This window comes from Pantherophis guttatus, chromosome 4 (genome assembly GCF_059756535.1).
Source record: "Pantherophis guttatus breed Tessera chromosome 4, ASM5975653v1, whole genome shotgun sequence".
NCBI classification, from domain to species: Eukaryota; Metazoa; Chordata; class Lepidosauria; order Squamata; family Colubridae; genus Pantherophis; species Pantherophis guttatus.
Genome location: NC_142066.1, coordinates 60360194 through 60374818, shown reverse-complemented (window position 1 = coordinate 60374818; position 14625 = coordinate 60360194). Strand labels below are relative to the sequence as shown.

The 14625-nt window shown below is 42.8% G+C and overlaps 1 protein-coding gene, 1 long non-coding RNA gene and 1 pseudogene across 2 annotated transcripts in view; 1 reads left to right on the top strand and 2 right to left on the bottom strand.

Moving 5' to 3' along the window:
* MARCHF10 (membrane associated ring-CH-type finger 10) overlaps window positions 1–12961 on the bottom strand; it is an 86368-nt gene extending 73407 nt beyond the window's left edge. The window contains exons 1-2 of the mRNA XM_034416176.3: window positions 12860–12961; window positions 4058–4142 (exon numbers count right to left, since the gene is read on the bottom strand). The gene's annotated coding sequence lies outside the window, so the exon portion shown is untranslated. The remainder of the gene's footprint in view (window positions 1–4057; window positions 4143–12859) is intronic.
* Window positions 7364–12954, bottom strand: LOC148114124 (uncharacterized; annotated as a pseudogene).
* Window positions 12962–13157: 196 nt separating the features above from the next.
* Window positions 13158–14232, top strand: LOC132711800 (uncharacterized). Its single transcript, XR_009622547.1, has 2 exons — window positions 13158–13790; window positions 13954–14232. It is a non-coding gene; the product is annotated as an uncharacterized LOC132711800 (long non-coding RNA).
* The last annotated feature ends 393 nt before the right edge of the window (window positions 14233–14625 follow it).

Here is a 14625-nt window from a genome sequence, read left to right as displayed (position 1 = left end):
AGATCCTATGGACAGATGAGACCAAGATCAACTTGTACCAGAGTGATGGGAAGAGAAGAGTATGGAGAAGGAAAGGAATTGCTCATGATCCTAAGCATACCACTTCATCAGTGAAGCATGGCGTGGGCATGTATGGCTGCCAATGGAACTGGTTCTCTTGTATTTATTGATGATGTGACTGCTGACAAAAGCAGCAGGATGAATTCTGAAGTGTTTCGGGCAATATTATCTGCTCACATTCAGCCAAATGCTGCAGAACTCATTGGATGGCGCTTCACAGTGCAGATGGACAATGACCCAAAGCATACTGCAAAAGCAACCAAAGAGTTTTTGAAGGGACAGAAGTGGAATGTTATGCAATGGCCAAGTCAATCACCTGACCTGAATCCCATTGAGCATGCATTTCACTTGCTGAAGACAAAACTGAAGGGAAAATGCCCCAAGAAGAAGCAGGAACTGAAGACAGTTGCAGTAGAGGCCTGGCAGAGCATCACCAGGGATGAAACCCAGCATCTGGTGATGTCTATGCATTCCAGACTTCAGGCTGTGATTGACTGCAAAAGATTTGCAACCAAGTATTAAGAAGGAAAAGTTTGATTTATGATTATTATTCTGTCCCATTACTTTTGGTCCCTTAACAAGTGGGAGGCACATATGCAAACTGCTGTAAGTCCTACACCGTTCACCTGAGTTGGATGTACATACCCTCAAATTAAAGCTGACAGTCTGCAATTAACGCACATTGTATTTGTTTCATTCCAACTCCATTGTGGTGGTGTATAGAGCCAAAGATGTTAGAATTGTGTCGATGTCCCAATATTTCTGGACCTGACTGTATGTGCCTATAATGTGTTCATACCTATGTCTTGTGATTATCTTGGGTAATACCATTCACTGTTGAGATCTCCTGTTAATGATTAATGACTCACAGTAATCTGCTAGATTTGGAAAATAAAACGATTGTGTGTATCTTCTCCAAGATTGTGATATTTCTCAGGTGAATTTTCCATCACAAATCTTTGTATGTTGCATGTATTTCTGATCTTCCATGTTGTGTTTTTGCATTTGCACATATGTATAAAGTATATTGGAAAGCATAGGGGTGCTGCATATGCTACACCCTAGATCACATGAAGGATGAAGAGAGAAAGGAAGCTGGAGTTAGAATGGAGTATCAGCCTACAATTCTGCACAAGATCATCTTGACAAACAGAGTTTCAAATTTCTTTACATAATGTTTTAGAGAAGAAATCTGTCTGGAAAGAATAAAAAGTTTATTATTATTATTATTATTATTATTATTATTATTATTATTATTATTATTATTATTCATTGTATGTGTATACACAGTATACCCATACAACAAAATTCACTTAACATTCAATGACCAGGTCCAACACACATAACAATCCCCGAACACACTCCCACCCACCACAATTCCCCACCCCTATACCACCCAAACATCCACACAACAGACCAAGTAATCAAACAAACAAACAATTGGTTAAACAATCTGGCAGCATACTCACTAAGCTACAAGAAGGACTGAAAACAATATACTGTATATAATTTAAACCCAAACACAGTCGTAGGGAACTACAACTCAGATATAGTAGCACAGAAAAGGCACATTGACAGAGAAGGCATGTTCCCTGGATCCCATAAAATGACATTGTTTAATAAATAGAAACTGGAGTATTCCAACGCTCTCGTAATTAATTAATATCTTAACTAATTAATTGTAAATATATGGTCTCACAAATATCTAGGTTTTGTGCCACCTAGGGCTGCATAGGTTACCATCAGCACTCTGAACAATATCCCACGACCCACAAGTAACCAATGCAGAAAATTGAGAGAACAGAACTATGAACACCAATTTGCAACAAGAAGATACTATGAAATCTCCATAGCCTTATAACACACTGAAAATTTAATCAGTTTCAGCAAAGAAAGTAAATATTTTATACTAAACAAGATAAAAAACGCAAGAGAATTCTTAGCACTGTGGCACTGATAAGCCACTAACAGAAATACCGAGATAAACCTCATTTACAAACTATTTAAAAAAAAGAAACAACCAAAAATCAAAACAGAATTAAACATGTTGTTCTTTATTACATACCTATTAACCAATACCCCAGATAAACAAGAACCAGCACCAGATAAACAAAAACAATAAAGAAAGAAACAATACCCTTCAATTAAGGAACAAACAATACCCCAACTGAAGCTCTAAGACAAGCTACTACATATAAACTGCATTTCCCCAAGGAGCTAAAATGCTACCTAGCTTGATAATGAATTTCTCTGTGAAGAGAAGTAAACTCAGAGAACATCAAAAACCCAAGAGTAATTGTACGGCATAAAAGTAAATTGAATGTAGTGAGAATATTTAGTTTAATATGTCTACTAAATCTAGAAGCGATAAGGTCAGTAATTAATGAATATTGAATAAATGTGGCTACAAAACATGTATTAGCAATACAGAAGAAATACACTGAAGAGTTTTAATCGTATAGACAGACTGAATGAAGACTGAATTACAAAACAAATATATGAAAAAACAGTGCATGGGTCAAGAATTAGGGGAAGACCAAAAATATTGTGCTGGGATGGAGTTAACAGTTTCAAATGTAGAATAGTAACAAGGAAAAACATTCAGTAATTGCAATGTATGAAGCAGTGTTGCACTTATTGAAAGATATAATACAGGAATATCATTAAATTTAAGAAAACAATAAGCAATGCTGAGAAAAGTTTGTCTGAAAAGATTGCTTGATTCATCTGTTCTATTTTTCTGCATTCCTGGATGTTCTAGAATTAAAGGCAATGAATCATTGCCAAGAAAGTTCTTGGGAATTTTAAATTTAAATCTAAGCTAAAATGATAAAAATGATAAGAAAATCAGAACAACTTGATTCACTGAGCTTTTTAACCAATAGTTTAATTATTATCTGGGCAGGGTAACCTGGATCAGCTAAGAATACTGATATTTAGGATTGTCTGATTCAATTTGAGGATTGAATCCATAGCTTTGTATGCAATTCAGTCTGCAAAAGTGTTTGTTTAATCTGACTCAGACCTCAGAGTTAGAAAAAAACAGCATCTGAATTACCATATTGTATAAAGTGTCATTTCCTCCCTCTTCTCTACCACAGTGTTTCTAAATGCTGTGGAGTTTAGTAGACTGGAATATAGTAGACTTATACAGATAGTCCTCAACTTACGACCACAATTGAGGCCAAAATTTCTGTTGCTAAGTGAAATATTTGTAAAGTGAGTTTTGCTCCATTTTACAACTCTTCTTGCCACAGTTAAGTGAATCAATGCAGTTGGTAAATTTGTAACATGGATGCTAAGTGAATCTGTCTTCCCCGTTGACTTTGCTCTCAGAAGCTTGCAAAGGGGGATCACATGACCCCTAGACACTGCAACTGTCATAAATATGAGTCAGTTGCCAAGCATCTGAATTTTGATCATGTGACCCTGGGGTGTTGCAAAGTCGTAAGTGTGAAAAATAGTCATAAACTTTTTTCAGTGATGTTGTAACTTTGAATAGTCACTAAATGAACTATTGTACATCAAGGACTACCTGTACTTTGCAGACAGAAATCTGATCATCCATTCTACCTCAGGTAAATGGCAGTCTGATATTAGTTATGTAGGTCCAGTGATGAAATAAAATATTTTTTCTGAATCTATAGTACAGTCCTGATTAAGCAGCATATATGTGATCTCTTGTTTCTAAAACTATTAGAGAGATTCTATCAGAATGCAATGCTCTTCTAATTTCTGTATGTTCTACTAATCATTATCATATGTGAACTCAAACATCTTCTTGCATCCTTTTTATCAAAATTAAAGGGATTCAACATATAGTTCACTTTGAATTCAAATTAAATAGGGAGTTGAAACTTTGGATACCATGCTGCGTGCAAACTGTTATAACTGCTATCATATAAGCTCTATTTAATATTTTCCCTGCAGCAAGGCTACTGATAGTTTCCATTTGCTTTTCTGTGTTAGTAGTTCTATTAATTCTAAATGCTCTTACGTTCAGGATCACTGCAGCTTTTGTTGCCCTCTCATTGCTGTGCTCTGTTGTGCAGAATTGATCCTCTAGAGGCAGGCTTGTCACTCTATGTAAAGTAGAAGTAAAGGCAGAAGGGAGAAGGAAAGGTAATTAGAGAAGGGAGGAAAGGACATGAGAAAAATAGAAGATTATATTATAGACAAGGCAGAGAGAAACACAGTTGAAACTAAATACTTTGGTTCTTTGAAGTCCAAACATTCTGTTTCCTGGGCATATGTAATGACTTAACAATATACTGAGAACTATGATACGTCATAGGTGAGACCATTTGCCCTAACACAGAGATGAGTAACTATTTTTTTTTTTAATCTGGCATGGATATATTTTTCCCTAAATAGTTTTTTCTTTGAGAGCTCCAAAGGATATGTGTTATGTTGGGCAAATGAGGAGGCAGAAACAAGGTCTTCACTGACAACAGCTCTTTAATTCACAGTGTGAATCCAACAAAGCATACAGTAAAACAGCTCCCTTTATATATTTCTCCGGCCAGGGAGTTAGCCAATCATCAACGTGCTATTGTTCTTTTAAACTTCCTGCTGAAACTATATATATTACACCCCTCCCTTCCCAGAGAACACTTAGGCTCGATATTTACAGTTTTGCATACAAAATCACGCAGGTGACTAAGGCGTTCCCTACGCCTAGTTGACCTGCGCAGTTTAGTCTGAGGCGTAGCATCGAGCTGGTTGGAGGGACCTTTTGCCTCTCCCAGCTCCGCCAATAGAACCTCCTGGATTACTTCGGGGGCGTTGTTTTCTTCAGCTGGGATTGGCGTCTCGCTAGGGCAGCGCTGGACACCGAAGTCCTCAGATAAGTCTTCCGACCTTCTTGGGCTTGAGCTAGCTGTTGTGGGAAAGGTTTGGTAGTTAGGGATTGGAGTTTCTGATTGTGGTTCTGGTTCTGTAACTACCCTTTTTCGGATTTGATCTACATGTCTTCTCCAGATTCTCCCATCTCCCATGTCCACTGTGTATGACTTGGGATCGGTTATGTCAGAAATAGTCCCGGCTAACCATAGGGGCCTGTTAGCATAATTTTTGGCAAACACTGGTGTCCCTATCTGGGATTTCCCCAGCTTCCTATCAGCTCCCTTGAACCCATACGGGGAATAATCGGGGATGCACCTAAGTTTTCGGCCCATTAGGAGTTCGGCCAGACTGTGCCTAGTGGCGGTGCATGGTGTAGCATGTTGGGCGGCCAGAAACTTGTCTACCCTGGCCTGCCAGTCCCCAGCGTCTAACCGTGAGAGTGCCTCCTCTCAGCTAGGCCGTTACTGGCTGGATGAAAAGGTGCAGAAAGTGCATGCCTAATTCCCAACTCCGCCAGATACCCCTCGAATTGGGTAGCAGTAAACTGGGGGCCGTTGTTGATATGAGGGTATCGGGTAGCCCATGGGTGGCAAAGAGTTTCTGAAGCACCTTGATTACCGCTTCAGATGTCGTTGATTGCATTAAATTGATTTCGAGCCATTTAGAATAGGCGTCGACAATGACAAAAATGTTTGGCTATGAAAGGGGCCTGTGAAATCGATGTGGATTCCAGACCAGGGACCTTGGGGTCATTCCCATTCCCTCACCGGCGCTCACTGGCCTGGATTCTTGGCAGGGTTGACACTTCTCTACCCACTCGGTAATGTCGCTGTCCATTTGTGGCCACCAAATGTAACTTCTGGCTAGCCCTTTCAACCTAACAATTCTGGGGTGCCCATCATGTAAGATATGCAAAACCTTTTCTCTTAAGCATAAGGGTACAATGACACGATCACCCCACAATAGGCACCCCCTTTGCATTAACAATTCATTTTGTTTGGATATAAAATGCTTACATTCCGCGCCTTCAGTCTTTTCCGGCCACCCCCTCATGACCCAGCTCATGACAGTCTTCAGTACATGGTCTTTAACCAAGGCTCTGGCCACTTCAGCAGAAGTGAGAGGCCCTGAGTCCAAAATGTCAATTAGTAGGATTGGTACTCCAGGGGTTGGGTCTTCTAGGATGTCCGATAGCGGGCATCGGCTGAGGGCATCGGCATGCCCTAAACTCAGTCCTGATTGGTGGACAAGGTGGTAGGAGTATGCCACTAGGAAGATAGTCCAACAAGTCATTCCGGGGACAAGGCAGCAGGGGTGGGCCAATCCCCTGCCAGGAGGCCCAAAAGCAGCTGATAGTCCGTGACTAGTTCAAAAGTCCGCCCAAACAGGTATTCGTGGAACTTTTTTATTCCCGAGACGGCTGCTAGGGCTTCCCTGTCCAGCTGGCTGTAGTTCCGCTTGGCGCTGGACAGGGTGCGGGAATAGTAAGCAATAGGCACCTCTAATCCATTCGGTAGTCTGTGGCTCAAGACGGCCCCTACTCCAAAAGGGGACACGTCACAGACTAGCACAAGTGGAAGCATTGTGTTGTATTGTATTAGAAAACTGTCCGCGGACAAGAGTTTTTTTACGGCGGCAAAAGCAGCAGCCTCAGTCTTTCCCCAAGCCCAGGCTGCGTTCTTACCAATAATCGGTATAGGGGTTCAGCTACTGTTGCCTTGTCTCGTAGGAATATAGCATAGAAGTTTAGAAGTCCCAGGAAGGCTTGTAGTTAAGCCTTGTTTTTGGAAGTTGGTGCATTTTTTAATGGCCCTTATCTTGCTTTTGGTGGGGTGAATGCCAATTCCGTCCACCCTGTACCCCAGGAATTCAACAGAGGGGACTGCTATCATGCATTTGTTTCGCTTGACTCTGAGGCCAGTGCTCCTGAACTTTCCTCGTCTTAATCGGTTTCCTAGTTATTGCTCATCTGCGGCAGTAATAAGGACATCATCAAAATATGGGACTACCCCTGGAAGTCCTTGTAGCAGACGCTCCATCGTACTTTGGAATAAACCGGGGGCTACGCTGACTCTGAATTGTAGCCGAGTGCATTTGAAAGCACCTCTGTGAGTTATGATAGTTTGTGCCTCCGCGGTAGCGCCATCTACCGGCAGTTGCTGGTATGCCTGCACAAGATCGAGTTTTGCAAAAATCTTGCCAGGGCCCAGCATATGAAGTAAATGGTGCACGATTGGAAGAGGATAAGCACTTTGTTGGAGAGCCTTATTAATCGTGCATTTATAATCAGCGCAGATGCGCATAGACCCATCTGGCTTGATGGGGGTCACTATTGGGGTTTCCCATTTAGCGTGATCTACAGGGACTAACACCCCCTGCTTAATGAGCTTGTCCAGTTCCAGGTCAATTTTTGGCTTTAGTGTGAAGGGCACTCTTCTAGCCTTAAGTCTGATTGGGGCTACGTTAGATCTAAGTTAAAGGAGATAGGGGTCCCCACATACTTGCCCAGCTGGTTGTTGAACACATCCTGGAACTCTTGCATCAGGTCATCCCTCAGACTGCCGCTCGTGCTGTGGACTCTGGTGACTCCCATTCCCAGGGCCTTAAGTCCAGGCCCAGGAGGCTCGGTAGGTGTCCGCTGACCACGATGAGGGGTAGCTTCTTCTGGTGCTGTCCATACTCGACCTGGAACATGCCTACTCCTTCCACGGGGATGCGGTTCCCTTGGTAGTCACGTAGCCGTAGTCGCTGGGGCTGTAGTTGATGTCTTTTCAAGCTGGGTATGGCCGCTTTCAGGGTGGCCCAGGACATGATCGATAGAGATGAGCCGGTATCGATCTCCATCTTACATGGGCGTCCTTCTATTTCTACCATGGTGTGTATCTTCTTCTCTAGGGCGGTACTTGCTTGACCTACTCTGGTGCTGCAGTCTCGTGACTTTTGAAATTTGTGCTCTTTTTTTTGTCACCATATTTGTTGGCTCTCTTGTGTCCCACTGGCTCGGATTGGCTAGGTCCACTCTTCGGCTTATGACTGGATGGTAGACTCGCTCTGCACACTCTTGCCAAGTGCCCTTTTTTATCGCAGCATCTGCAAACGGTGTCTCTGAACTTGCAGGTCTGCCGTTGGTGTGACCCTCCGCAGCTCGCATAGTTCTCTCGCCGCTCTCTCTGATCGCGTCTATGCCTTTCTGTTTGGAAGACATCTTTGTCAGACTCTTCTTTGCTGTCGGTCTGGGTTACTTCACTGTGCACCGGGGCTGACTTGTGCGTTGTCTGCGATGGTGCTGGTCGTTGCAGGGTCTCCGCAGCCTTAGTGGAGGATTTGTGTGCTCTTGCTTCGTCAAGAGCGATGTGTAGGGTCAGATTTGACCTGGCCAGAAGTAGGCGAATATCTCTAACACCTCAGATTAGTTGCTCTAGGAGCGCGTCATTGAAGTCTTGGTACTCACAGTGTGTAGTGGCCTTGCGCAGGGCGGCCATGTAAGTGCTGATCGGCTCTCCTTCTCATTGCAGCCGTTGCTGGAACTCGTACCTCTGGACAAATTTGGAGGGTACCGCGGCGTAGTGTGCCTTAAGCGAGGCTTGTAAGGCCTGCCATGGTACCGACTGAACCGGGGTCAGCTCAGATAGTGACTCAGCTATGTCGAAGGCTTTGGGGCCACAGTGGCTCAGGAAGAGAGCTCTTTTTCTGTTGTCGGAGAGGCTCTGTAGGTCGCTGGCCTCCAGAAAACACTCGAACCAAGCCATGTACGACCCACATTTCTCTCTGGCTGGGTCGAAAGGTGTTGGCGGTGCAAAAGCAGACATCCTGATCATCTCACTTGGCACTGAGCTCGTCCGCCTGGCTGGATTCGTTGTTCTCAGTTCTTTGGTTTGCTTCTTGTTCCCCTCAATCCCATCCTTGTCGCCAATGTTATGTTGGGCGAATGAGGAGGCAGAAACAAGGTCTTCAATGACAACAGCTCTTTAATTCACAGTGTGAATCTAGCAAAGCATACAGTAAAACAGCTCCCTTTGTATACTTCTCCGGCCAGGGAGTTAGCCAATCACCAATGTGCTATTGTTCTTTTAAACTTCCCGCTGAAATTATATACATTACAATATGCACTACAATGTTATTGAATCAACAGAACCAATTATTTTTTCTCATTGTGGGATAAGGGGCAGCATTTTTAAAATAAAAATTGATAGAGAAACCTCACATTTTGGTCTTTAATTAAAAAACCTTAAAAATAAAAATCATAATCTTAAAATCCAACTGTTCTGTCAATAAATTTTAATTGTATAACTTTGTAGAATTCTAGAAATCTGGAGACTAGATTTACCAATCACACCTCATTAAAAAATACTTCTATTCAGGCATATTGAACTTAGTAAGAAATAATTTTGAATGTGTATACAAGTCAAATAAGTGGATTGAGGCTTGTTTTTTGCGGAGAGAGGACCTTTAAGTTAGTCTTGATTCCTGATGACTGCCTGGACAAATTCCTACAGCTTGTTTTCATACTTATAACTTAATCTCTTTCACTGAAAGCCACCGGCTTCACTAGATCAGGGGTGTGAAACTCAATTTCATTGAGAGCTGCATCAGGTTTGTATTTGACCTAGGTGGGAGGGGGCATGGCCAGGGTGTGCTTGCCAGCTTGACATCACTCACGTTGGGAGTGCCTTGGTGGTCCGGGCAGGACTGGGGGGATCTATTGTCTCCAGCATAGGAAGATGAGACCAGGGAGAGCGTCACTCTTGTCCTCCAGAGGAGCCTCACCCTGTCAGCCCACATAGAGGGCACAGGCTTTCCAGAGCCCTAGGCACCGGAGGGCAAGCACCCAGCCCAGCCCTCAAGCTCCTAGGGCATCGGAACCCCACAGCTCAGCCCAGTCCCGCTTCCCTGAGGGACTGCCCAGCTGCGCTTACCTCCTCTTCAAGGCTGCTGCTGCTGTTCTTGCTCTCCTTGGCCAGGTTGTTCATGGTGTGTACAGCAGGGCAAAGTGTGTGGGTCAGAGGGAGGTCCACTCTCTCCACGCAAGAAGATACAGCTTTGTAACCAAAGCATCCTCAGCGATAGGATGGGACGCCATCAGGAGAGGTCAGGAGGAAGAGATAAGGGGATGGCGAAAGGGCAGCAGAACTGCTGGTGGCCAAGTGCTAAGACAGGACTTTCTTCAGACCCTCCCTCCCTCTCATTATAATCCTTCCTTCCTTCCTTCCCTTTTTCCTTCCATCTTCGTTCTCCTTTCTTCTTTCTTCCCCTCTTTCTTTCTTTTTCCTTCCTTGTTCTCTTCCCATCTTTTTCTTTCCTCTTTTCCTTTCTCTTTTCCTGTCCCTTCTTGGATGCTCGAATGCAAAAGGGAAAACATTTCTTGATGCCTCCTTGCCTTGTGATCAAATGCACTTTTGCTAGTAGTTTGTTTTGCTAGCACTCTGCAAGTGAAAACAGAGCTCAGGAGGCTTACACGCGCCCCTCCCGAGCTCCATTTTCGGCTGCAACAGCCTCCTGAAGCCCTCTGCCAGCGGAAATGGACCTCAGGAGAGCTGTGCACTGTAGTTGTTAAAAAGGAACAGAGAAAGTACTGAGCCCTGTGGCATGCCACAAGATAGTGGTTGAGAGCTGAATCTTTCATTTCCTATTAATACTGATTGGGATCAACCTTGGAGAAAGAAGCTGAACCAGAGCAAAACTGTGTCATGCAGCCCCAGCCCCAGCCCCAGCAGCAGTGGTAGAACCGGTTTTTTAAGTAGTTAAGTAGTTAAGCAGTTCGGAGAACCGGTTGTTAAAAGAAAACTCCTTTTCCCCCCCACTTTACAGGGTTAATCCTGTAAGGAATTACAACATTCTGTGTTGTTTCCTAGCCTAATCTTTACTCCCCTGCTTAGGAAACTGCCTCTCCGGCAGTATGCCTAGATTTACTGTCACTTCCGGTTCCGGAGGTTCTCGGAGGTTTTTTTTTTTGCTTGACTTTCTCAAAGGGGAAGAGTTGTTTTAAGCTTTTTACACCGCTGTTGGGAGAAAATACTCCCTGTTGGAGTTCTTCCAGCCAGAGTACAATGATCAGCACTTTGAAGAAATAATTGAATAACGAAGCAGAAGCTTTTAATGACAAGGAACCAAGATGAGTGACATTCAGCAAGACTTCTTGGCTAGCTGTAAACTCAAACGTGAGTTTACATACACTTTCTGACTATTGATCTAAAACTGGTTTTTGGTGAAGTTTAATCCTGTGCTTGGTGATGTTTAATCCTGTGCTTAGTGATGGGATAATTTTCCCTATTTCCCAATAGTCCACTAGGAGAAGGGCGGTATATAAATTGAATAAATAAATAAAATGTTAATCTCTGTTCCTGAAAAGAAGAGTTTTGGAAATCTGACTAGTTCTGTGTCTATTTGTTCTGGTAATTGGTTTAACAAGCAACAGATATTCTGTTTGCTTCTTTGCTTCATTCTGGAGAGCTTAAATGACCTCTCTGCTAAAGGGTTTCATTTTATAAGCAAGAGTTTGCTGCTAATAGTTATCATTGCATTTTAACTATTTTAATTCCTCAAGGTGCTCTGGCACCCTCCCTGATTTGTAACTCCAGTTTGCAGGTATTTCTAATCTAATGATTGGTATTTAGAGCAGCTTTTTGCAAGCAAAGAAGCTTTTTGTATTTTTATACAGGTAATCCTCGACTTATAACAGTTACAATGGCACTGGAAAAAGTGATTTATGACCATTTTTCACACTTATGACCATTGCAGCAAACTGTCATTAGGGCAAAGAAGCGATGCCACATGACCACCTGGCCATGCCCACCCAGTCACATGAAGCACCGCAGTTGTGAAATGAGTGACATGGTTGTTAAGAATGCTGCAACGGGCATACATGATGACCAGTCATAAGTGCGAGGAACAGTCAAAAATGCCAGGAGCTGTCAGAAATCATTTTTTTCAGCCCTCTGGGTAGTCCCTATCTGCATATGGACTACTCAGAGGGCTGAAAAAGTTATTTTTGACCGGTCCTCATACTTTTGACCAGTCCTCGCACTTATGACTGTCCTCACATTTTATGTTTTTTGCCCTATCTTGTCACCATGGTGAAGAGAAGCAGTTGTGAAATGAATGACATGGTTGTTAAGAATGCTGCAATGGACATAAATGTGAGGATGGTCATAAGTGTGAGGACCAGTCAAAAGTGCGAGGACCGGTCAGAAATGACTTTTTTCAGCCCTCTGAATAGTCCCTATACACATAGCCACGGCCACCCGGTCACATGACCAGCTAGCCATGCCCACCCAGTCACATGACCTCCAAGCCATGCCCACCCAAATAAGCCACGCCCACAGAACCAGTTGTTAAAAAAATTGAATCCCATCACTGCCCAGCAGTCAGCCCAAAAGGATACCATGGTCAATCAAAGGGTGCTGAGAGATCAAGAAGAGAGAGGATGATTGAACTACTTTCATTTCATCCTCATCAGAGATCAACAAGTGTCCTGTAACCAGGCCTAAATTCTGACTGAAAGAGGTCCAGATAATCCATTTTATCTAGAAATCTGTGCCAGGCAGTTCCCTTAATATAGATACAAATATTACAGAGAAGGTAACGACAAGTGTCAAAAATGTCTATGTTTTATTCATAGACATTTAGTTAATGTCACATTTTAACTAGGGATATATGTACCTGTGTGTCTCGGTCTTTAAGTCTGTTATTGTGAAATAAAACCATAAGAATTCACCCATGATACTGGGAACAGAATGTAGTTGGGTGGGGGGGAAGAGATATCCTTCACAAGCAGCCCTAAGGATATAAAAACCGCCCTGGCCATCGCCAGAAATGGAATTGTGCCTATAATAGTAAACAAACTGCATGTGTAAAAGTTAATCTCGCAGTCAAAAAAAAAGGGGAGAGGAATATAAACCTTTCGCATTTAAACAACTATGAGCTGAGAACGACCTTTCACCAAGAAATCTCTCACCTTCCTATTTTTGGTCTGCCTGCCTCGGGCGCCTTCGCGCTTTCTTTCTCTCCAAGCCGTCGGGTAGCGTCTATCCGTTTCCGTGGCAACCCCATAGTTCCAGTTTAGGGAATAGAGAACGAACGAACGAGCGTGCGCACTATGCCGTGATGGTGAAGCACCACAGAGATAGGAAATGATAGATAATCCTAAACGAACTATATATATATATATATTATATATATATATTAAAAAAAACTAGTTTTTCTTTAGAGAAGCCATCTTTAATTCGCCTCGCAGACAGAATGTTTTTTTACTTTCTTGAAGGAAAATTTCAGCGAGGAGTTTATTTCACTGGCTCCGATTACTGTGAATTAGGTTTTTTTTAAAAAAAAATAAAGTTTAAAATGAGCCAATAAACGTTCGTATTCTTAAAGGACAATATTTGCAGCTCGGGGTTGACATGAGGGGGTCCTTGGCGCTCTTTGAACTTGGTTGTTTTGTTGCAGACGTTTCATTACCCAAACTAGGTAACCTGATCACGGGTAGAAGGATAGAATTTACTGTTTGCGTTCGTGTTTTTCGTGGAGGCTATTGTGTGCGCGCCTACTGTATTTGAGATCGGCTGTGACAGCAGTAATGGATGCCTTCGATTATTATTACTGTATTGAAGGAGGAGTCCGTGACTCTCATGTATTGAATGTCTGAGTCAACAACAAGCGTTATGCGACAATCGAAGAGATGCCCAAGATGTTCGGAAGAGGCGCTTGAGGACCCGCGCCTCGCAGGGAGGAGGGCGGCGCCGCGGCTTATTTAACTGTCCGCAGTTCACGCGTTGATACTAGAGCAGCTGTTGTCTTCGTCATCGGTCGGTCTCGTCATCATGCGCAAAACGGTCCCTTCCCCCGCCTACCCGCAGGCGGAGTGGGTGGCAGCGGAGGCGATTCCTCGGGTGGGTGTTTGTACTTGTCGGGCCGTAAATTGCTCAGCCTTTGTGCGGGAACTCATAAACGCCTACGTTTTTTTTTTTTTTTAAATAAATAATGCGGAGGTGAAAGAGAACCCGAGGTCTCTTACATAAATACCTTGTAATTTTGCTTCGGTGTACCCTACAGGTGATTGATTGATATGCATGTACATAAATGTCTACTCTGTCAGCTGATATTCACGAACGATCCAAAAGGTAGAAAACTGGCCAAGATATTTCCTTTGGTGGAGAAATTAATACTGACCTGAAACGGTGAAAATTTGAATTTCGTGCCTTCTAAATTATTGATATTGCAATGATCAACTAGCTTGCAAACTGCCAAGTTTTCGTACCAAATTTGTCCACTGTATGTATAGACATATTAATGAACACAATGCAAATAAAAATCAAAGCATCTTTCCAATTCCTCATTCTATTGTCTATTCTGTTCCAAATGAGAATTTATTTATTTAGCGTATGCCGTGTTCTACATGGATTAGCAATATATACGTTTCATCTAGATTAGTAGAATCCAATAAAATATAAATGTTGAAAAGACCTATGTTCAAATAAAAACATTTAGGCCATCTAACCATTTAGGCCATCTAACCATTGAAGCCCAGTATTGTTTATATTTAAAAAATTAGATTCTGGATTGGTATATGCCCTCAGTTTACAGTCAGTCACAATGCGATCTACAGTTTCATGTGGGACGCTGCAGTCACACTGAAGGAAGGATACTATGCTCCATTTATACAGAGAGTCCTGGCAAATGCTGTGTGAGGTGTCAATCCTATTCAGGATTGTCCATTACTGATAT